The sequence below is a fragment of the Ambystoma mexicanum genome, chromosome 7p (assembly GCF_040938575.1).
Source record: "Ambystoma mexicanum isolate Mex_15411 chromosome 7p, UKY_AmexF1_1, whole genome shotgun sequence".
NCBI classification, from domain to species: Eukaryota; Metazoa; Chordata; class Amphibia; order Caudata; family Ambystomatidae; genus Ambystoma; species Ambystoma mexicanum.
Genome location: NC_090939.1, coordinates 402749588 through 402775327, shown reverse-complemented (window position 1 = coordinate 402775327; position 25740 = coordinate 402749588).

Below are 25740 nucleotides of genomic sequence, written 5' to 3'. Positions count from 1 at the left end.
ATTAGCTGGTAATCTCTGCTTTAGAGTAATGGTACTATCATTACATTCAAACCATCCACATTTTTTTTTTATATATGCATTGTAGTGTCCTGAGTTGGTTGTGGCTCCTGCGTGGTAGATTATACCTATTGTTGTGAAGGTTTTCCTACCAAGTGATATTTGACCATGTGTGAATCATGTCAGTTTGCAGTTGTTTTTCGTACCATCTGCATTGTAACGTAGAAGCATTAGTATTACGTATTTACTATGTGTTTGTATTAGTAATGTGGAGCGATTATCCGAATTGCAGGCAGAACATAATCTACCGGGGTTTGCATTTTGTACAAGTTGCTGAAATGGAACGGATTCACAATTAGGTATTGATATATAGACAAAGCGCTCATTGGGGATTTGTTCTTGTGTCACATTGTTGCAGAGAGTGCATGTATGTTTCCACATGTATGAAATCTGGAAGATTTCATTTATAGGTATGTTTTTGTTTTCCAGTACTAATAGTAAGTACATTAGAAATTCTTGTGGATCTTCCTGTGAGTTTATAGTGAATTTCACCATTCCAGCACAGTCGTCCAATTGTTGTCTTATTCCATAAACACTATACGTGTTGTCAGGATTGTTTGATGCATTTCTGTGAAGTACTAACATTTGCAAACACAATGGGTCTGTACTGTGTAAGTAAATGTTGTCAACAATTGGTGGTAATTGAAATAGAATATTCATTGCTACATTTGCGCAGCAACCTACACCAACTATATTTGAGAATTTAAATGGTCCAGTTAGTTCTCTATCTAACTGCTTTTTTTGGAGTTTGTCTTCCTTCTTTAAAGAAGTACCTGGTTTACTTTCCCTAATTGATTCTTTTTTGCTTGTGGTACTTGATGAAGTTTTAGTTTCTTTTAGTCTCTTTGGAGGATTTGCAGTGACATCCTGTTGCATTTCTGTTGGATTTAGTTTTCTTTTAGAACATTTTCCTTTTTGTGGAACAGGATATGTTTGTAGATGGGGTGTGTATAGTGAACGAAGTCTATTGTATTCTAAAATGCAAGGAATATCAGCGTTTACTTTACTTGCATCAAAGTTTATTAGAAATAGACCGTCAATTGTACGTAGGCGTGACAGGGCTACGTAGCTCATGCCTTCTTTAAAGACTGTGTTACCAATGTCTGTCATTGCTTTGTCTAGAGTAAGACCTTGTGATTTATGAATGGTGACTGCGTATGCAAGAGTTAGAGAAAATTGTTCTCTGCGTACATACATGTCTTTGAAGAGAAGGAATCGAGCTGTTGAGCGTCCTATTCTTTTTACTTCTGAAAGTTTGTCAAAGAGAATATTGACAAACTGAATTTTGTTGTCACGTGGGTATGTTTGAAAGCCAACAACTGTACCCTGTGCTCCATTAACTAGTCCTTGGTCCACGTCAAGGTTACGTTTAAGCATTACGTTTCTGCAATTTAAGGATAATTTTAATATCTTTTCCAAGCCTGCTGTGTTTGAGATTGATTTTTCTAAACTATTTAGTCTTGCTGTGGCTTGGGCACACATGGGTAGTGTCATTCCATGTACATCTAGTTTGTCTGTGGCGCTAATTTCCATAATGGGTTGCATTTATTTGCTTTACATTATTTCACTGAATTTGAAAAAGCTTGCAAGAGTTGGCATTAAGGCCATACAATTGACATTTGTGTGGGCTAATTGTTCCATAACATCTGTAGCACATGCATTATCACCATAAAGTGCATGAATGTGCTGGGTTTTCAATATTGCTTCTGCTTCTCTAGAAAGTATACCAACTCTGATACTTTTTAAGATGTTGGCATAAGTGAGATCTGCAGATTGGTGTATGTTTTCTGTTAATTCTCTGTATTGGAAATGTTGCCAAAGGTTGACATTTCCAATGCTGCCAACAGTTTTACGGCAGAGTTTGTGTCCTAATGTTTTAAAAATAGGCTCACCTTTTACAGGTGTCAATTGAAGAAGATCTCCGAAAACAATGATGTGTTTTCCTGCAAAGAGCTCTTCATAGTTTGTTTTGAGTACTTCTTGTAATCTGAGGTGAATCAAAGCCTAGGTTGGACACCATGCTCACTTCATCTATTAGTAGCATTTTCATTTGTTTCAATACTCTGCGTACTTCCATTCCATTCCATTGCAGCTTCTGCAGAAAGTTTGTAATAATCTAACTTGTTTTGGTGTTCTACTGGAGTAGTAATCGGTGTAAAGTGACACCACCTATGTTGTAGGCAGCGAAACCTGTGGGGGCAGTGACAACAGCTGACAGTTTGTTGTTTGTCAATTGTTGAAGGAACTTACTGATGATTTTGATTAGGAATGTTTTGCCAGAACCAGCTTCACCACTGACATTCAATAGTATAGGTTTGTAATTTTGGCAGGTGCATTCTTTGTTTTCATGTTGCACACCATGTGCAATTTCTTTTGTTATTTCTTGAAAAATGCTACGTTGCTCTTTGTTTAGTTTTGATTGTAGTGTAGTTAAGTCTTCTTTATCTTCATAGTGACACATGGTGTTTTCTACTTCTATCATAGCTAATTCTCCCTCATTTGTTATTAGTGGTTCTCCCAGTGGTTCTTGGCTTCCTGTGACAGAAGGTTGACTACTGTCAGGAGTGTCCTTATCTAGTTGGGCCTGGAGTTCCTCTTCGTGTTGCTGTTCATTGTGCAACATTGTTTTGTACTGTGCAAAGTTTACATCAGTTATACTGCTTTCATTGGCTTTGAAAGCGTCTTCATATGAGTCGTAGGTATCTAGTATTTCTTCTTCTTTTCTCCATGGTTTGAAGAGTTGTAGCAGGGACATATAATATATGTCTTTATGTTGAGGAGTCTTTAATGACAATTTGATATGATTAATTAAATTTGGTTTGGTTTGGTGAGTTTTACTAAGCTGCCATCACAGTTTGTCACTTTGTATTTACGTTTTTGCTCATCAGGTTTTATATTATTTTTGTATGTGTAGTTTTGGGCTATGTGGTATAGACACATGGTTACCAAAGTGGTACTCCTGTTTGGGTAGTATGTGTCCAATAAATTGTTTTTTAAAATGTCTTGGCTGTTGGGATCATGTTTGGCTATTGTTTCTATATCTTCGTATGATTTTAGAACTCTTTTTCTAGATTTAGCTGGACCAAGGGAAAGCCATACTATATTTGCAGATTTACCTGTCATGATCTCTGCTTCCAAAAGATCAGGACTTGCCCGACTCCCTTGGAAGCAGACCCATAACCCCGGTTCCGAGTGCCAGCCAGTCCCAATTGGGACCTTTTGGACCCTGTCCTGGCGCCAGTGGCACCAGGCTCATAAAGATGCCCAGTCCCAGCGCTGGAAGCGCCAGGCTCATAATGCTTGGGTGGACTTACCTGCAGCAGACCATGCTGCTTACTTACCTGCCAGTTGAACCCCTGATCCTCTTCTGTTTGGGACTACTTTTCCTGTTGGGTGGGGCAGGAGCCACTCCCTAGGTTCAGAACACTGGAACTCTTCTGGAAAGCAGGAACTCTTTTCTTACCTAGGCGTGGCTGTGGAAGGAGACACCTAAGCACTACAGGAGGCTATTTAAACCACACCCGATGGATGAATCTTGCTTTGCGTTATTCTGCATTCTCTGCAGCAGAACGCTCATCGTGTCTTCTGCTTCTGATCCTGGGCCTAAGGGAACAAAGGCTTACCATCCTGGAATCCAGTATTCAGCAGCACCTGTAAAGACAAAGAAAGAACAGGTTAGCACTACGGTCTTCGGTGGCAGCGCATCTCTTACCTGGTCCATCGGCTGTCACCAACGCCTCACGCTGCATCCCGGCATCTGAAAGACAAAGGCTTACCTACTCTTCGCATGCTCCGGAGGTCTTCGCACTGCATTCCGGCATCTGAAAGACAAAAGCTTACCAGCTCTTCGCACGCTCCGGAGGCCTTCGGCGCTGCATCCCGCATCTGAAACACAAAAGAAGGTGCGTTTAAAGACATTGGGCAACTTTATTACTCACATGCCATTACTCCTTCCCACGCCGAATCCAGTGGGTATTCCAGCACCCTTCAGCTTCTCTAAAGCTCCGAACTTGTACCTGCAAGATAAAAGGGACAGTTAGTGCGCATCGTGAAGCAGGCTACAAGCGCTTACTTACGTGCTTCCAGGCACTTCTATTCCTCACGCGGGTTCGATCCTCAACTCTCATCAGCCCGCCATCCGCCATCGCCGGAACCCTGCAAAACAAGAGATATCATTACAAAAGACTTTTAAGACATTTGAAGTGCCCAGAACTTACCGTTCGTGCAGTTAACGACGGACAGCAGTCCTCTGAGGTCAAGAGGCCTGCACCCTTATCCAGTGAAGAAACTGGTTACGGCACCCTGCCCCGAGGCAGATGGAGAGCTCGGCGTTCACTTACCTAAGGTGAGGGCGTTAACCTTTGGGGTTCTACAGGAGAAGAGAAAGGGAAGAGGAGAGAGGCACCCAATAAACCCAGTTCATTAATCCCATATTTTCTATCTGCAGACATCTTACTCTTCGAGTCAGACATACAGTGCACAGAGGTCCAGCCCAAAGAGCCAACCGTGTGTTACACATCACCTTTGAAGATACGGCATTCACCCAGTCAAGACCGGCGCCTCTGCGGGAATCAGTTGAGCGTTACAGAACGCAAAGCCTACCGCAAAACTCCCACCCAGGCGCTATGGAAACCTCGGATACCGACCAACTAGACCAGTTACTTGGGGAACTAAGAGCAGAAGTGCATGCAGCCCGTCAGGAAACGAATGCTCTAAGAAGGGAACTGATTATTTCCAAGGAGCGAACAGACGATCTCGCTAGACAATTGCTACAGTCACAAGCCGGACAAACTCTGTTACCCGCATCAGGGGCAAATCTTCCTTCAACATCCTCTACGAACCCAGTGCAGATCAACCTACCTGGGAATGTACCTCTGGCTCCGCCCAAACGATTTTCTGGTGACCCAAAGAGGTTTGCAGTATTTATTAATCAGTGCCGGTTGCACTTCTTATGCCGGCCAGCAGCCTTTCCAGCTGATCAAGCTAAGGTAGCTTTCGTGCTTTCGTACCTTAGTGGCAATGCGGCAGACTGGTCGATCCCTCTAGTTAATCAAGATGATCCGGTTCTCCATGAATTTCAAGCTTTTCAGCTCAGTATGGAAAAACTGTTTGCAAGACATTCACAGGGGCAGGCCTTGGACAATGAGCTCCTTTCATTGCGACAGGGTAATCAAGACCTTTTGGCTTATATTGCGTCTTTCAACAGACTGATAGTGGAAACTCGATGGCCTGAGGACAAAAGGATTACGCTGTTTTATAGAGGTCTACGTGGAGAGCTCAAAGATGTGTTAGCCCAAGTAGTGAATCCCCCGCAAGACTGTTCGGATTATATTGACTTAGTCGTTCAAATTGACCACAGACTGCAGAACAGGAAGGCCGATCGTTCCAAGTTTGATGCTCGAGTATTTTCCAAACCACCAACTCCTACCAAAGGAGTAGACTCCGGGGAACCCATGCAAATAGGGGGCCTGAAAGGACCACTAACACAAAAGGAGCGGGAAAGGAGAAAACAGCTGCAATTATGCCTCTATTGCGGAAACTCGGGGCACTTTCTTCGAGACTGTCCGGTGAAACCAGCCAAGAAGGCAGTAGGAGCTGCAGTTACCAGGGTCACAAACTCTGAGCAGGGAAACAACCTCGCCCGACAAGAATAGAGGTCCTCTTGCCGAGCGTTAAAACCAGTTCCGTGACCTCGCATTTCGTGATACCTATGGTCCTCATTAGCCCTGAACATCCGGATCGATTACATGCGATTGAAGCTTACGTCGACAGCGGTGCCATCGGCAATTATATGGATCATGAAATGGTTTTGAGGATGAATCTGACTCTTTGTCCAAAGGCTGTAAAGGACGTCATTACTACGGTGGATGGTACGGAGATAGCCTCCGGACCAGTAACGCATACCACCCAAGAAGTGACGCTAGTAAGTCAAGATGGACACCATGAGAAGATCGTGTTCGATGTGATCAAGGCCCCTCAGTTCCAGATTATTCTAGGAATTCCTTGGTTAGAGAAGCACAATCCTCAGATCGATTGGCGAGTAAGAACGGTTCAGTTTCCAGAATGTGTCTCTACTTGTCACTATCGACCTGGTGTTGCACTGGCAGCAATTGCCTCGGAGGCTCCCCAGTTACCTCCTGAATACCTAGAATTCCAAGATGTTTTCCGGAAGGATCAGGCTAACTCTCTACCTCCTCATAGGTCTTATGACTGCCAGATAGACCTGATACCTGGATCTACTCCTCCTTGTAGTAGAATTTATGCCCTCACCGAGCCTGAGAATCTTCACCTCCGACAATACCTGGATCGATACCTAGCGAATGGGTTTATTCGTCCTTCCAAGTCCCCTGCTTTCTCAGCTTTGTTCTTCGTTCCAAAAAAAGAAGGGGACCTTAGAACTTGTATAGATTATCGCGCCCTGAACCAGATCACCGTTAAGAATAGATATCCGTTACCTTTGATCCCTGAACTCCTGGACCAAGTCAGAAAAGCATGCATATATACAAAGCTGGATCTTAGAGGAGCCTACCAGTAAAAGAGGGCGATGAATGGAAGACGGCCTTCCGCACCAAGTATGGGCTATTTGAATATCAGGTCATGCCCTTCGGACTTTGCAATGCCCCGGTCGCCTTTCAATATTTTATGAACGATGTCCTCAGAGAGCTCATAGATGTGTGTGTTGTTGTTTACATTGACGACATCCTCGTTTATTCTTCATCGGAAACTGAACATCGGAAACACGTGAAAATGGTCCTCGAGAGATTGCGTCAACACAAACTTTTCGCTAAGTTGGAAAAATGCGTTTTCAACGTGACTGAAGTTGAATTCTTGGGAATCATATTATCACCTAGCGGAGTGCGTATGGATTCAAAGAAGGTCGATGCAATTCTCAAATGACCATCGCCATCCTCCGTAAAAGGTATTCAAAGCATGTTAGGCTTTGCTAACTTTTACCGCAGGTTTATCCCCTCTCGAATAGTCCAGCCCATCACCGCCTTGTTAAAGAAAAACAAACGTTTTGAATGGTCTACCGAGGCGGAACAAGCTTTCCAGAATTTGAAGACTAGATTTATCTCTGCACCGATCTTAAAACATCCTCGCCCAGAACTCCCCTACATCGTTGAAACTGATGCTTCGAGCCTTGCCATGGGGGCAGTTCTATCACAAAAGGACCCAGTAACCAATCAGTTGCATCCCGTGGCATTTTGGTCCCGCAAATTCTCGCCTCCTGAAATCAATTACACTATTACTGATAAGGAACTTCTAGCTATCAAGTCCGCCTTTAAGGCTTGGCGGCATTATCTTCAGGGGCCCGACACACCGTTACTGTGATTACAGATCACCGAAACCTGCAATATTTGAAAACCGCAAAAGCTCAATCCTCTAGGCAACTCCGTTGGGCACTATTCTTTGCAGAGTTTGACTTCATAATTACCTATCGACCTGGTACAAAAAACGGTAAAGCTGATGCCCTTTCTCGGATGGGAGTGGAAGAACATTTGATCAATCCTAAACCTGTACCTATCATTCCAGAACAAAGAATTCTAGGTGTAATCGCCACACAATCCATAGAGGAAGTTAAGGATAAAGCCAGGCTACTGGTAACTCCAGCAGACATACAGAATTGGCATCAGCAGGGAAAGGACTTTACGGTGAAGGACAACCTATTATATTTCCAAGAACGGTTATACCTGCCCAGCACAGATTTACAGAAAAATGTAATCTCTTGTTATCACGATTCTTTAATGGAAGGACATCCCGGTATGACCAAGACCTCGGAAAAGATCAAGCGCTACTTCTGGTGGCCGTCTTGGAAAAAAGATATCAGAGACTTTATAATGTCCTGTGGAGTATGCGCCCAAAACAAGAGTCAAAAGGAAAACCCAGCCGGCCTCTTACGCCCTATTGACATCCCGCCTCGCCCTTGGAATACACTTTCTATGGACTTCATCACCGATCTACCTCCATGCTCCGGATACAATACGATCCTAGTAATCGTGGACCTATTCTCCAAGATGGCGCATTATATTCCACTCAAAGGCTTCCCAACAGCAGCAACTCTGGCCCGAGAATTTCTCGAAAACATCGTCCGACTGCACGGTTTTCCTTCAGTTCTAATTTCGGATCGAGGTAGTCAATTTATTTCTCATTTTTGGCGAAGTTGCTGTCGGTCGGCTCAAATTGATGTGAGACTTTCGACCAGCCACCACCCTCAAACCGACGGACAAACCGAGAGGACCAATCAAACTCTGGAACAGTATTTGCGCTGCATGCTACAACAAACTGAAAAAACTTGGAAAGATATCCTTTGGATAGCAGAATATGCCTACAATAACTCTGTCCACTCGGGAACTGGGAAGACCCCGTTTTTCTTTTATACGGTAGTCACCCTCGAACCTCGGAGTTGGATCCACTCCAAGATCTTGGAACACCAGCAGTAGACCACCTGCATTCTACAATCACCCAAGCCTTTAAGGAAGCTGTTTCTCACCTTCAAAGGGCTAAAGAACAATACAAGAAAGGAGCAGACCAACATCGGAAGGAAGCCCCCCAATATCAAGTAGGAGATCAAGTCTGGTTATCCACCAAATATCTACCTCTAAAAGGACCACACACATTCAACCCAAGATACCTTGGTCCCTATTCCATCACTACCATAGTAAATCCAGTAGCGGTCAAGTTGGACTTGCCTCCTCACATGAAGATACATCCGGTCTTCCACGTCTCTCTATTAAAACCTGTGCAACCTCAAACCCGACTAACTACATCTCCAAAACCTATTCTAGTTGATGGAGAACTCGAGTTTGAAGTCAAAAGCATCCTGGATTCCAAGATCTCCAAATCTAAACTATTTTACCTGATTGACTGGAAAGGCTACGGTCCCCAAGAAAGATCCTGGGAACCTGCAGAATATGTCCACGCGCCTCGTCTAATCAAAAGATTTCATCGAACATTTCCTAACAAGCCCAAACCCCCGGAGAAGCCCGGTTTGGGAGGGGCCTTGAGGGGGGGTGCTGTCATGATCTCTGCTTCCAAAAGATCAGGACTTGCCCGACTCCCTTGGAAGCAGACCCATAACCCCGGTTCCGAGTGCCAGCCAGTCCCAATTGGGACCTTTTGGACCTTGTCCTGGCGCCAGTGGCACCAGGCTCATAAAGATGCCCAGTCCCAGCGCTGGAAGCGCCGGGCTCATAATGCTTGGGTGGACTTACCTGCAGCAGACCATGCTGCTTACTTACCTGCCAGTTGAACCCCTGATCCTCTTCTGTTTGGGACTACATTTCCTGTTGGGTGGGGCAGGAGCCACTCCCTAGGTTCAGAACACTGGAACTCTTCTGGAAAGCAGGAACTCTTTTCTTACCTAGGCGTGGCTGTGGAAGGAGACACCTAAGCACTACAGGAGACTATTTAAACCACACCCGATGGATGAATCTTGCTTTGCGTTATTCTGCATTCTCTGCAGCAGAACGCTCATCGTGTCTTCTGCTTCTGATCCTGGGCCTAAGGGAACAAAGGCTTACCATCCTGGAATCCAGTCTTCAGCAGCACCTGTAAAGACAAAGAAAGAACAGGTTAGCACTACGGTCTTCAGTGGCAGCGCATCTCTTACCTGGTCCATCGGCTGTCACCAACGCCTCGCGCTGCATCCTGGCATCTGAAAGACAAAGGCTTACCTACTCTTCGCATGCTCCGGAGGTCTTCGCACTGCATTCCGGCATCTGAAAGACAAAAGCTTACCAGCTCTTCGCACGCTCCGGAGGCCTTCGGCGCTGCATCCCGCATCTGAAAGACAAAAGAAGGTGCGTTTAAAGACATTGGGCAACTTTATTACTCACGTGCCATTACTCCTTCCCACGCCGAATCCAGTGGGTATTCCAGCACCCTTCAGCTTCTCTAAAGCTCCGAACTTGTACCTGCAAGATAAAAGGGACAGTTAGTGCGCATCGTGAAGCAGGCAACAAGCGCTTACTTACGTGCTTCCAGGCGCTTCTATTCCTCACGCGGGTTTGATCCTCAACTCTCATCAGCCCGCCATCCGCCATCGCCGGAACCCGGCAAAACAAGAGATATCATTACAAAAGACTTTTAAGACATTTGAAGTGCCCAGAACTTACCGTTCGTGCAGTTAACGACGGACAGCAGTCCTCTGAGGTCAAGAGGCCTGCACCCTTATCCAGTGAAGAAACTGGTTACGGCACCCTGCCCCGAGGCAGATGGAGAGCTCGGCGTTCACTTACCTAAGGTGAGGGCGTTAACCTTTGGGGTTCTACAGGAGAAGAGAAAGGGAAGAGGAGAGAGGCACCCAATAAACCCAGTTCATTAATCCCATATTTTCTATCTGCAGACATCTTACACTTCGAGTCAGACATACAGTGCACAGAGGTCCAGCCCAAAGAGCCAACCGTGTGTTACACATCACCTTTGAAGATACGGCATTCACCCAGTCAAGACCGGCGCCTCTGCGGGAATCAGGTGAGCGTTACATTACCATACAATGCAGTACCAGTTAATCGGTCAGATGCTTCATGGGATCCACATTCTCTATGGGACAGCATTTTTATGCCCAAGCTGTATAATTTCTGAGACACCGTTTTATCTGATGACAGTTCATTCCAGAGGTCTTGGAGCTCTGTCTTTTCTGATTTGGTTAAGTATGCTGTGACATATCGTGCAACTGCAGTAGAATTGTCTGCAATGTACTGCACATCTATGTTTGCATTCCACAAGTGGGCAATGATTGCATTGTAATCATTGATTTATTTTTCTTCTTCTTTTCTTTTTATGCAATATGTATTTTTAGGTGACTTACCTTTAACACTATGTGTAACTGAAGACATGAGGTTGTTCACTTGACCTGTATTTGTAACTGGTCTAGGGAAACCAAATCGGCATTTGGTGTAGTATTTCCCTTTGTTTTTGTATTTGCGACGACAATATTTGTCTTTGGAATTGTACGATTTTTGCATGAAGATCACTATTTGTGGATTCTGATGGAATTTCACAAGTGACATATTTTTCAATAAACTGTAAAACAGTGGCATCACTGTCTTGACCAAATTTAGGAGCATCTTTAATCCATAAAAGCATGTGGACATGTGGCGCTCCTCCGGCTTGGTATTCTTTTCTCCAAAAGAAGTGTTGCACTTCTCCAAGGAGAGGAACAGTTTTATTACAAATAAAATGTAGCATAGCAATGAAGCGATGGTGAAAATATCTAGAAACATTAACAGGATCCTGAGAACAAAGTTCTCCAGGTGTTAGTATATCTATGTTTGTTTTGTTTTCGTTTGATATGTGTAGGAAAGCATGTAAATCTTCCCATGCATATTCTGCGCAACTTAATGTAACAAACCAAGTGGGTGGGCCAAGGTTTCTGATCATACAATGTACATCTCCATGGCGTCGAAACCAGTACTCTTTACTACCTCGCACATTTGCTAATAGATTTTTAAGATTTGCCTGTAAAACCTCATCTTTTTGTTGAACTTTTTGTAATAATTGTGTGGCTGTCATTTTTTGAAAGTGTGATCCTGATTTTAATATGTGTGCAACTCATAACATAAACAGGCCGATTCATGGAATAATTAGCGCGGCGCAAGTGGGCAAAAACGTGCGAATCGCAGTGGAATAGCGAAAATCGCAGTGCAATTGCGAAAATCGCACGAAAAGCAGCGCACATCGATTCATGGAAGGCCGTGCGCGAGAAAACCAGCGGATGTGCGATAAAAAAGTGCGCGGCGCACGTTGGCGCACAGGCCATCTAACAGCGTGCGCCAGGTCACAGCGAAAATCGCACAGGCCACAGCGAAATTCGCACATAGCGCGGCGCACGCAACAAAAGTAGGCGGAACACGGGCGTAACACTCGGAATGGGGAACAACTTGCTTCCTCCCGGGAAGCACGCACGGCATCACGAATCACAGCCGTGCGCATCGCGACCCCAATCAGGACCTTCTCCGCACGGCCAGGGGTTCCCACGTCCACAGGTGGAGGGGAGTCAGGTGACATGGACATCCCCTCTACCTGCGGACAGGCCTGGGACGGGGCATCCCTGCTGGTGCATGGTGGTGCACTCACAGGGTCAGGGACAGCGACATGCACAGGCCCCTCCACGGTGACCTGTGCTGCCTCCTGCCCCTGGCCCTGGACTGCACCACTTGCACCAGCAGGGATGCCCCCACCAGGCCCCATGTGTGCCCCAGTGGCGGCCTCCTCCTCCTCTGTGCAAACCACCAACCTGGATGGCTCCTCACCGTCTCCCACCGTAGCAGGCCCCTGTGGGGGCTCACCCACCCCTTCTGCTGCAGCCGTGGGGCCATCCCCGCCGCCTTGCTCCACAGCGCCGTCTCCGCCCTCTTCTTCACTAGCCGCTGCGTAGAGGGAGACAAAGAACACAAGCATCAGGGCACTGTACAATGGTCCCCTAGACAGGAAGCAATAGCAGATGAGCACCACTGTCAAAGTACACTTCCATCATGTCCCTCCACAACACATGGGTCAGTCCAGGCAAAACACACACAGTAACATGCATGGTGCATGCCATGGACATTTCCATGCATGTCCAATGGACTCTTGAAACATTCAATGATATGTAACTCACATGCATCATGGCTCATGCCCATCACATGCACACACTTCACCTCAGTCACATCCATCTGGCCCCAAACACACCAAACACAGCGGATACAAGGGTAATTTGGCTGCTTTACTGAATCTGTGCATTGTCACACACATGTGTCATGCATCCATGGCATGCACAAGTCACAGACATGCAGGTCAGGCACACAGACATGGCTACCATATATGTACCTGGCATCAGCACCCATCCCTCACCCCCACCCATGTCCAGGTACAGAGACTGGCATGCTCTCATGTTCAAAATCTGCATAGGGCTCCCCATGCGGCATTTCAACACATGCAACAACCATGTGCATCACACATCACTGGTCGCACATGCATTACCATGATGTCCCTGCACACATACATGCATACATGGCCTATGGCACACATACAGGCAAGTATCATAGAACCAGCACACCGCAACATGCCCTGTCTCACACAGTAATGCATGGACACTTACCGCTCAACTCCAGACGGGCCTCCCTCTCAAGGATCTGGGCGTGGAGCTCTGGGCGTACGCGTTCCAGGACCCTCATCTGGATGGAACTCATGCGGCCCCGGCCCCCCTCCACGAGGCGCCGGGCCTTCACAAGGGTCCTGGACCTCAAGTTCTCCCAGCGCTTCTTGATCTTCAGGACGTCGCGGGTTGCCACCCCCTCCGCGTTGATGGCAACCACACAGTCGGCCCAGATCCTCTGCCGTCCTTCCTTGCTGGCGCGGGACAATCCAAAGAGGGCATCATATTGCCCCAGGACATGCTCCACCAGGACACCAACTTCGGTGACAGTGAAGCTGGTGCCCCTCTGCCCCTCAGGCCTGGGGTTGCCACTGGTGCCAGATGTGGAAGTGCCCGACATGGCAACCCCAGAGGCAGGTGTGGGTGGGCAACTGGGTCCTGGGGCTGGGCTGTGGAGCGATGTAATCCCAGTCAGGAGTCTTCAGTTCCAGCAGGGGTGGACACAGCAACTGGACCCCTGCAGATGGCTGATGTGCAGGCACCAAATGGCAGGGCACGGTGGCAGCAGGCAGGCAGGCAGGCAGGCAGCAGCAGATGGCACGTGGGAGGCTGCTCGGGGCACTGGGGGGCAGTAACTCGGCCTTCTGGGCAGGAGCGTGGTCTCCCGTGTGTTTTCGCGTGGCCAGCTTGATACGGAGTGATTTGGCACGTGAAAATCCTGCACTTCAGGGTGAAATCCGAGGAAAGGCCCTTAGCGCGTAAGCGCGTCAGCACGCATACGCGATTCTATTGGACCAGAGTCCCTCAGCGCGTAAGCGCGTCTGTGACGTGACCCGCACGGGTGTTCCCCACTCAGCACGTGATGACGGGGCACACGTGGAGATACTGCACGTCAGAGTGTCATCGCGTGTAATTGGACAAAAGTGCGCGTACACGCGATTGGCCTATGTACGTGTATTTAATGGGTGCGCGGGCACTTACACACGCAAGTACGTCAGCGAACCTGTATCCCGTGGTGCGTGTGAATTTCCACACGCTATTGGACTGGGAACTGGATTCCAGGGGTGCGCGGGTCACACGCTGTATCCCGTGGTGCGTGTGAATTTCCACACGCTATTGGACTGGGAACTGGATTCCAGGGGTGCGCGGGTCACACGCTGTATCCCGTGGTGCGTGTGAATTTCCACACGCTATTGGACTGGGAACTGGATTCCAGGGGTGCGTGGGTCACACGCTCGCCTAGAACACGCGCAAAGCATAAATTTGCAGACTTTAACAATAACAAGCTCAGACGGCAGGATGAACATACCGTTCCTAGCAGCAGTGGCAGTGGGCTACCAAAGGAGGAGGAGGAGGATAGTCAGGGCCAGAATATTCACACCCAGAACCAGCCTTTTCGGGATGCCTGATGACCAGGTGTATGGGAGGTACAGGTTTCCACCACACATCATACTGGACCTGGTGAGTGAGTGGGAGGATGACCTCACATCACCTACCCTGTGCTCCCAAGCACTCAGCCCCCTGGAGAAGGTCCTCAATGTACTGCACTTCTTAGCCACTGGATCATTTCAGCGGACAAGTGCCATAGTGGGTGGGGTGTCACAGGCCACCCAGTCACGCTGCCTACACCAGGTCTTGAACATCATCACTGCACGCCCATCAGTCCGCAGGCACATATACCTGCCCAGAACACCTGCAGAAAGGCATGCTGCCGCCCTGGATTTTTACGCTGTGGCACGATTCCCCAAAGTGCTAGGTGCCATCGACTGCACCCATGTGGCTCTACGTCCCCCCAGGGCATCTGAGCACATCTATAGGAACCGCAAGCACTGGCATTCCATCAACGTGCAGGTAGCATGTAATGCCAAGGGAATCATCACCTCAGTATATGCCAACTATCCCGGCTCCACCCACGACAGCTTAATTTACCGGGACCTAGAAGCTGGGCGGCATGGCGATACATGGCTGCTTGGTGAGTATGTATGCCACTGCACATGCATGCATGTTGGATACTGAGCAAGGTCACAACCCCACCAATGATACCAATCACCACCTCCACAGGGGACAGTGCCTACCCTCTCAGCCCCCACATGATGACGCCAATTCGGAACCCCACCACGCCACCCCAGGTAAGATATAACACAGCCCACATTACAACCAGGGGCATAGTGCTAAAGTCACGCTTTCGCTCCCTTGACCGTTCTGGCGGGCAGCTGTTATACGCTCCCCCAGTAGTGTGCAGGATCATAGTGGCAGCATGTGTCCTGCACAACGTTGCAACACGCCGGGGCCTGGCCGTGGACATGGTGGTGGCCCCACATCCCCAACCACATGCACAGCCGCTGCGCATGGGAGGGGAAAGGGCACGGGGGGAGGCAGCCCGTACACAGCTAGTGGCTAATTACTTCACATAGAAATCACACCCCTGTGGAGTGCACACTGCCCTGGCACATTCCATCTGACAATCAATGATGACTCAACCTGACACTGATCCTGAATGTCTGGAGAATGAACCGGGAATACCATGTCAGCCTGAGATTGTTCACCTGGAAGTGTCACAATGTGTGCATCCCTACCCACACAGACACCACCAATGCAGTTTTGTGAAGTTACACATTGAAGCAGCTAAAATGAATACCCACTTGCAAAATGCAACAAGAGGGCAGTGCCATGTCAGCCAACCCAACCCCAGCACCGCCACACGACACACCGTGCCATGTCATGCTAAAGGTAAACAAAGTAATCCCCACAACATGACATCAGTCTCACTATGTACAGTGGCACTATTAGAAACCTGCAACACCTGAAATGCTCACAGCAATGCCGGACCAACAACATACTTGAGCACGTAGTACCATTAACATGACATCACAAATGTTACATATTAGTGGTCTCACCACCTGGAAATGCCTGCACTCCCACCACTACCAACTGTGCAGTGTTGTCGCCATGTAGAGTTGTAGGTGCACTGCTGCCAACATGGTCCCCATCTCCAGACTAGAGGTCCTTGTGTGGACATGAGGAAGGGACCTGCAAATTGGGAGGTAGACACAGAAGAAGAGTTACACATCAATGCAACATGCAGTGTACAACACAACAGCAATATGCACTAGGAATGTATACACAGTATTGACTACAGACTGGCCACACAGCTCATGGGAGTCCAACGTCACTGTGTAATTCACTGTCACTTGGGCACACCCTTTGCAAGCCCATGGAAACGGGAAGCAGGAGGGGTGTGTGTGACTCAAACCCAAGCATCTGAACCAAATACATTACAAGCCTGCATGTGCCCAGCCACAATGCAGCGTATGCCCACAGGAACCACGGAAGCCAACAGATCGTCCCAAAAAAATTGGGAATAAAAGAAATCAAAATAAAAATAAAAATAAGAAACAATCAAAAATGGCCATTGATGGGCCCGGGGGGGTTGGGGAGGCCACCCAGGAGGTCCGAGGACAGGATGCACACCAGAACCCACCTGCGTGGATCCTGGGAAGATAAAACACCTCCATGGGCTCATGGCCCACACGGCTACCCTATTGTGAGAGTATCACTGCTGTCGCTATTATCACCCTGTGCAGCTGCATCCGGAGGTGGTTGCACTATGGGAGGCAGCCCACGCAAGGCCCTAGTCTGCTCCTCCATGGCTGCAAGCATGCGGGTGTGGTAGGTCTGGTTCTGGAGGATGAGTGTGCAGAGGTCCCCATGCAACAACTCACGGGATGCCCGGACCTCCGCCCTCGTTGCCTGCATCTCAGCTGAGAGCGTACGGGTGAGACGCTCCAGCTGCTGTTCTGTCCTTTGGTGTGTTGAAGCCTCAAGCTCAACAAGAGTCGTCCTGAGGTGAAGGAGCTCCTGCCTCAGGGCTTCCCTGTGGCCCTGGGACTCAATGGAGATGGCCTCCTGCAGAGTCGCCAGTGCCGCCCGCCTGTCCCTGTTGGACCCCAACATGTCCTCCTGTGTGACTGGCAGATGGAGTCGGTTGCCTGCTCTAGTCGCTCCATCAGCCTTTCTGGGGGGACAATGGAAGTGGCCACCCTATCCATGGCCTGAGCCATCATCTCGGATGATGCAGCCTGTTGGGTTGCCATACCGTAAATGGATTGCTCCCATGCGGTATTGCCGGGTGGCGTACGGCCACCACGTCGGCGGGCACCACACCTGTCTGGGGCAAGGCGAACTGCGCCTTGCTGTGCCGGCACTGCCTGAGGCTGCAGGACTGCATTCCCCCTCTGATCTGCTGGGCCAGGAACAGGATCAGATGTCGCGGAGTGTGACCCTGCATCCGTAACCACCGAAGGCGTAGCTGCCAACACTGACATCCCCATGGAGGGTCCTGACCCTGGTGCAGGTGGGTGAGACAGAACAGAATCCCTCCCTGGAACACTCACCTGCGACGGCACGTAGGTCTCATCCGAATCAACACCTGAGTACAGCTCGGGGGAGGTGCAGCCAGAGACACCCCTTGAGAGCACGACCTGCAGCACTTGTGGGTTCTCCCCCACCACCACACCACGTCCCTCACTGGTGGTTGGTCGGCCCTCGGACCCCTCCTGGGTCTGCACCATCTCCACAACCCCAGCAGTATCAGGTGCGTCTTCCCCTGCAAAGACATGAAAACAAAGAAATGGAAACAGGCATTAGCACCATGGCACACAATGAGGGCTGAGAAGCAAGAGAACCAGTACTTGATTGACACATGTCCCACATGACTAAAACCCTCCCATGCATGCACCCTCACTGCGTATGAAGTGCAGGCAAATGGCACACACTGATGACACCAAGATGGAAGATGAACACATTTTCTGCATGCTGCCTGGCAGTGGCATCACACATTGGCCTGTGATTGCCAGGTGAAACACACATGCCATCACACAGATGGCATGTACCATTGCTATTGAGTGAAGATGGAGAGGAGGGCAGCACCTATTCATTCAGTCCAGTTCCCGCATGTAATTGCTTTTCTAATTCTAACAGGTCAGATTTTTCACCTGGAGCTGCCAGTCAGAAATGGTCCAATTGCACAGGGACATGTGTGTACAAATGATATCCAGGTAACAAAGTCACTCCACTTTACCATACCCATGTCAGACATGTGACTAGTGGACAGCGACATGCCTAGTGAAAGTGGTGGAATGCAAACAAACTGACTGAATGAACAGTGAAAAATAAGCAAATATGTTGTGGCAAGGTGACACTTCAAGGGCAACTGGCGTGCCGTTGGGCTAGATGTCTACTGTTGGCAGAAGGGATACTGCTATGGCCAAATGCAGCTGCGCAGGAAGGATTGCATGAAGCACATGGCTGACCCATACGACTCAGGCGCACACACTCTCACCTGGCACACAAACAGAAGCCCTCACACACACACCATGCACATGGATGACACACACATGCATGTGCACTCACCGGACAATGCCTCGTAATCAGCCAGATCTCCCACGCCTTGGATCTGTTCCTCCGTGACGTAGGTCCCAGCGACTGACTCATGTGGAGTGAGTTCCATGTCTACTACTGGAGACCCACCTCCAGTCACTAGAGTTGCGGCATGACTTGAGGCCAGCTTACTCTTTGCCCTGCGCTTTAGGTCATTCCAGCGCTTATAGCAATCATTGGCTGTGCGCCTCACAATTCCAAGGGCACTTACGATGTCCGCAACGGTCTGCCAGTGTGCCTGGCGTTGTGCAGGTGTGGTCTTGGATCCTGCAACAATAACCATCTCGTTGTCATGTCCGGACACATACTCGACAAGTGCATTCAGTTCGTCATCCGTGAAGCTGGGCTTCCTGGACGGGCCGGACTGTGTAGCCGTGTCTGGGGCATCAGCCTGTGCCAGACGAGCACTCTTCCTCTTCCGCTTGGAAGGTGGTGGTGATCCTGAGTGTCCTGCGCCGCTCTGGACACTAGGGGCAGGAGCCCTGGTGGACTCTGTATCAGGAGTGTGGGATTGCACACTCAGCATGGGAGTTGGTGCAGGCATTGGCTCTAGTGTGATGGTGTCAGGAGGAATGTCAGCAGCATGGACCAGGACCAACACTGTCCTGGCTGGGTGTGTGAGGGCTGGGGTGGATGGAGCCGCAGCTGCCCCTGCAGCCTCTCCGCCCTGCCTCCTTGGTGCAGCAGATGACCTTGCTGCCCCAGATCCACGTGGCATGATGGCATCAACGTGCACCAGCGCACGTGTCGTAGCCCTGCTGACCTGGAAGTCAGCCATGGAGTCAGCCAGGTCTGGTGCCACAATGGGCTGGTCCAACAAGGGCTGAGCATGGATGGTGTCAGCCACATCAGCCTCAATGGGAGGGGGGGAGGGGGGATTATGGGTGCCCGTGACTGGTCCTCCACACATGGGGGGACAGGCTCACCCTGCAAGTTACGACCATGTCCCCTACCGGATCCACCACGGCCACCACTTGTGGCTCTTCCACCTTTGCCACCCTTACGGAATCCTCGCCTCCCAGCCATGGCACTGATGTCAATGTGCGTATGGGAGTGGATGTAGACTATTGTCCTGGGCAATTGGGGGTCAAAGGGGTTGGGTACCAGATGGTAATTGTACCCTAGTGCTCTAGCAAGGCTGAATGTAACCCCTGGGGAAAGATGACGGGTCACGCAACGCACAGGAGGCCCAAAAAAGGGAGATGATGTGCACACAACCCCTCCTAGACCACGTGTGCAGAAAGAAAAACCTGCACTACGCTGTGGCACCCAGAAACACAAGAATGAACGTATGCGTGTCACACGCAGCCTAGAATGACCTCTGAAGGGGTAGGCTACACACGGGGCAAGCACAGATGTTAGATACGTGCGTGACTCACCGTCTGCCTGGTAAACGAGCGTGTAAAAGGAGCACGTTTGGTTGGCAACACCCCCGCCAAAAGAAGATTTGTACGCTGTCTGAGGAGACAGGACAACAGTAGAAGGGAACACTGTTTGAGGGAACAGGCCCAGGTAAACCAGTAAAAGCGAAAGAAGAGAAAAAGCTGTCAGAGGTAACAGGGAATACGAACTTGAAACGCCGTGAAGTAAATCGCGTGTGAAACGACAAGAAGTACAGAATTCACCCACTCGCTCTCCACGAAAAGCACGTACAAGGAAGTGGTGTTCTACGCGTACCTTTTATACAGGCCCACACGTCCAGCGTCACTTACGCGGCGTGTACGCGCTAGGGCCATTTCCACCAATTACCCGTTTTGTCACTTCTGCGTGTTGGGACATTTCCTCCAATTACACGCTTTGTCACTTCTGCGTGTAGGGACATTTCCTCCAATTACACGCTTTGTCACTTCTGCGTGTAGGGACATTTCCTCCAATTACACGCTTTGTCACTTCTGCGTGTAGGGCCATTTCCACCAATCACACGCGATGAGACTCTGACGTGCAGTCTTTCCACGTGTGCTCTGTCATCACGTGCTGTGTGGGAAACACCCGTGCGGGTCACGTCACAGACGCGCTTACGCGCTGAGGGACTTTGGTCCAATAGAATCGCGTATGCGTGCTGACGCGCTTACGCGCTAAGGGCCTTTCCTCGATTTTCACGCTGACGTGCAGGATTTTCACGTGCCAAATCACTCCGTACCAAGCTGGCCACGCGTAAGCACACGGAAGACCACGCTCCTGCCCAGAAGGCCGAACTACTGCCCCCCAGAGCCCCGAGCACGCTCCCACCTACCATCTGCTGCTGCCTGACTGCCTGCTGCCCACGTGCACTGCCATTTGCTGCCTGCACATCAGCCAGGGGTGCTGTTGCTGTGACCACCCCTGCTGGTACCGAAGACTCCCGACTGGAATTCCATCGCTCCACAGCCCAGCCCCAGGACCCAGTTGCCCACCCACTCCTGCCTCTGGGGTTGTCATGTCGGGGCAAACACCATCTGTGACCACTGACAACCCCCGGCCAGAGAGGCAGAGGGGCACCAGCTTCAGTGCCACCGAAGTTGGTGTCCTGGTGGAGCAAGTCCTGGGGCAGTATGATGCCCTCTTTGGAACTTCCCGCGCCGACAAGGAAGGACGGACTCGGATCTGGACTGACATCGTGACTGCCATCAACGCGGAGGGGGTGGCAGTCCGGGACTTACAACATGTCAGGAAGCGCTGGGAGGACTTCAGGTCCAGGACCCTGAACAAGGCCCGGCGCCTCTTGAAGGCAGCGGATGCCAAGGGGCGCCGGGGCCACTTGTCGGAACAACAGATGGGGGTCCTGGAACGCATATCCCCAGCGCTCCACGTCCAGGTCCTGGAGAAGCAGACCCGTCTGGAGTCGAGCGGTGAGTGTACATGCATCCTGATTGTGAGCAGTGCGTGTGGTGATTATTCGATATTGTGCAGGTTGCACATCTGTTTGTATGGGGTCGAGTATGGGTGGGGGTGTACATGGCCGTGGGGCTGACACATGCGAGGGCTGTAATGTGTGAGACATGGATGGTGCTTGTGTGTGTAGGCTTGCATGGCAAATGCAGTTGTGCGTGCACACATGTTTGTATGTATGTGTATGTAAGTAGACATGTCCGTGATGTCACGCATGTATGTTGTATTGGGCTGCATGTATGAGCACTGTGTACATGTGCATGTGTGTGTATTTGACAAGGGTGCAACAGTGATGCAACATGGATGCATGTGACTGCGGTATGTGTAAGCCTGATTGGCAGATGTGACATGGATGCCCGTCTGAACAGTGCGACACTTGGCCGAGGTGTACACATGCATGCAAGTGTGGTGGTGTGTGTACATGTGTGGTGCACTTCCTGTGTTGCATGTGATGTCTGGGTCACCTTTGGCTGCTCATGCTGTTGTATGTGTATGGATGGTGGTGGCAGTTGCGATATGGCTGTGGTATGGCTCATGTGTGCGAGTTGCAATGACATGTGTGTTGGGGATTGTGATGACATGTCTGAGGTTTGCCAATGCCACTCATGTGCAACTGTCATGTGTGTATGTGTCCATTGTACAGTGCCCTGATGCCTGTGTTTTGTTTCTCCCTGTCTGCAGCGTCAACTGATGAAGAGGGCGGAGAAGGTGCTGTGGAGCACAGCGGCGGGGATCCGACTGCCAGCCGGAGACGCAAGGCCCGGCTCCCCTCCCGTCTTGTCATCTCGTCGGGGAGTGAGGAGTCCGGTGCCGCGTCCCAGGCCGCAGCTGCCGGGGGAAGGTCCAAGAGGCGGAGGTTGGAGTTGGACTCCTCGGCAGCAGAAGGGGCAGCTGCGACCCCACAGGGCCCAACAGGGGAAGATGGCACGGAGTCATCCAGGTTGGTGGGGGGTCTGGTGGAGGAGGAGGCCGTGCAAGCACCAGAGACGGGGTCTGGAGGTGGGGATCCCACTGGTGCTAGTGGTGCAGTCCAGGACCAGGGACAGGAGGCAGCACAGGCCGCCGCGGAGGTGCCTGTGTGCAATCCTGTCCCCGATCCTGTCCCTGCATCATCTTGCACCAGCAGGGATGCCTACGTCCAGACCCGTTTCCAGGCAGGGGATGAGCTGACGTCAACTGGCCTTCCTCTGCCTGCGGACGTGGCTATCCAGGTCCGGGTTGAGCCTGTCCTGGCTGGTGTGGCGTTGCGTCAACGGGCCATGCGAGGTGACCTGCAGTCTTTTCATGGAGAGACTGCACGTCATCTCGAATGACTCGTTGACCACGTCAGCCTGCTGGGACAGGTCACCCAGACCGGATTCCTCCGTCTGATGGGGCTTGTTCCGACCCCCTCCTCAACTGGACCCCCTACGCGCCAGTCGTCCTCTGTGCCATCTTCCCACCCATCAGTCACCTGGGTGCCCTGTGGAGCTGCCTCTGACAGTGCGGCCAGTCTGGTGGAGGAGGCATCCCTGCCACAGTCGGGAGTCGGACGTCCAGCAGGGGTGGCCACATCAACAACTGCACCCCAGCGGGCGGAGGATGTGCAGGCAGCAGGAGGCAGTGCACGGGCAGAGGAAGAGCAGCAGCAGCAACATGGTGGGAGCCATGAAGGCTCGGGGCCTTCGACATCGGAGGGGCAGGCATCGGCCGGAGGGCAGGAGGACCCAGGACAGAGAGTGTCTTCCGTGTGGCAGCGGTTGGGCCACGCCATAGGTGCGGAGCGGCGGCGCGCGGAAGAGGCGCGGCTCACAATGGTCAGGGCGGAGAACTCCATGCGGAGGGCCCTGAGGCGGGCCGAGTGCCTCGAGGCAATCCGCAGGGGGTTGGAGGAGGACACGGCGTCGTCCCTTCGGACCCTCGGTGCCATGGAACTGGACCGCCTCCGGGACATCGAACAGGAGTTCGATGATGCCCTGGCCCGGAACACCACGGAGTGAGCCGCTGGACTTGCCCGCCGCCTTTGTATATAGTTCTTTAGTTTTAGGTTTCCTTTGTTTTTTCTTATGATTTGGAGTCGACGGACACTGCTCCACTTTTTGTATATAGTTGATATTTAGGTAGGTTTTTTAGGAGGTTTCCTTAGTTCAGTTGTGATGATGGACCCTTGTTATTTTTGTACATAGTTCTTTGTTGCATGGAGAGTTTTTACATTTCACTTTGGACAATATTTTATGGATTTGATTTTCTACTTTTGTGTTTTTATGCGGACATGCAGCTTATTTTTTCACATTTACATTGTAGTTATTTTTCTTTCATTACCATTTGTATTTTTGTCCAATACAATTTTTCCATTGTTCACTGTGTGGTTTCATCTCATTGGTTTCATGCATGTCATGTTGTGTGTTTTCCCATTCAATTTGAAAATCTGTGTGTGACGGACATGGGTTCATTTGCTTCATGAACATTGGGGGTGTAACATGTGTTTTCATTTCCATTTGGGTGAATGGGTTACTTGGTAGGGCTTTTTGGCTGTGGAGGCTGACCATTACGCACATGATTGGGGATTGTGAGGACCTGGTGGGGGCTGCACATGGTGGCAGGGGGGTGGGGGTGGTGGGAGACATGAGTGGGGGCCTGGTGGGGGCTGCCCATGGTGGCAGGGGGTTGGGGGTGCAGGTGGACATGAGTGGGGGCCTGGTGGAGGGTGACCCTGCACTGCTGGGGGGTGGGGGTGGTGGGAGACATGAGTGGGGGCCTGGTGGGGGCTGCCCATGGTGGCAGGGGGGTGGGGGTGGTGGGAGACATGAGTGGGGGCCTGGTGGAGGGTGCCCCTGCACTGCTGGGGGGTGGGGGTGGTGGGAGACATGAGTGGGGGCCTGGTGGGGGCTGCCCATGGTGGCAGGGGGGTGGGGGTGGTGGGAGACATGAGTGGGGGCCTGGTGGAGGGTGCCCCTGCACTGCTGGGGGGTGGGGGTGGTGGGAGACATGAGTGGGGGCCTGGTGGGGGCTGCCCATGGTGGCAGGGGGGTGGGGGTGGTGGGAGACATGAGTGGGGGCCTGGTGGAGGGTGCCCCTGCACTGCTGGGGGGTGGGGGTGGTGGGAGACATGAGTGGGGGCCTGGTGGAGGTTGACCCTGCACTGCTGGGGGGTGGGGGTGGTGGGAGACATGAGTGGGGGCCTGGTGGAGGGTGCCCCTGCACTGCTGGGGGGTGGGGGTGGTGGGAGACATGAGTGGGGGCCTGGTGGGGGCTGCCCATGGTGGCAGGGGGGTGGGGGTGGTGGGAGACATGAGTGGGGGCCTGGTGGAGGGTGCCCCTGCACTGCTGGGGGGTGGGGGTGGTGGGAGACATGAGTGGGGGCCTGGTGGAGGGTGACCCTGCACTGCTGGGGGGTGTGGGTGCAGGGGGACATGAGTGGGGGCCTGGTGGAGGTTGACCCTGCACTGCTGGGGGGTGGGGGTGGTGGGAGACATGAGTGGGGGCCTGGTGGAGGGTGATCCTGCATTGCTGGGGGGTGGGGGTGGTGGGAGACATGAGTGGGGGCCTGGTGGGGGCTGCCCATGGTGGCAGGGGGTGGGGGTGCAGGGGGACATGAGTGGGGGCCTGGTGGAGGGTGACCCTGCACTGCTGGGGGGTGGGGGTGCAGGGGGACATGAGTGGGGGCCTGGTGGAGGTTGACCCTGCACTGCTGGGGGGTGGTGGGAGACATGAGTGGGGGCCTGGTGGAGGGTGACCCTGCACTGCTGGGGGGTGGGGGTGGTGGGAGACATGAGTGGGGGCCTGGTGGAGGGTGACCCTGCACTGCTGGGGGGTGGGGGTGATGGGAGACATGAGTGGGGGCCTGGTGGGGGCTGCCCATGGTGGCAGGGGGGTGGGGGTGCAGGGGGACATGAGTGGGGGCCTGGTGGAGGGTGACCCTGCACTGCTGAGGGGTGGGGGTGCAAGGGGACATGAGTGGGGGCCTGGTGGAGGGTGACCCTGCACTGCTGGGGGGTGGGGGTGGTGGGAGACATGAGTGGGGGCCTGGTGGGGGCTGCCCATGGTGGCAGGGGGGTGGGGGTGCAGGGGGACATGAGTGGGGGCCTGGTGGAGGGTGACCCTGCACTGCTGGGGGTGGGGGTGCAGGGGGACATGAGTGGGGGCCTGGTGGAGGTTGACCCTGCACTGCTGGGGGGTGGGGGTGGTGGGAGACATGAGTGGGGGCCTGGTGGAGGGTGACCCTGCACTGCTGGGGGGTGGGGGTGGTGGGAGACATGAGTGGGGGCCTGGTGGAGGGTGACCCTGCACTGCTGGGGGGTGGGGGTGGTGGGAGACAT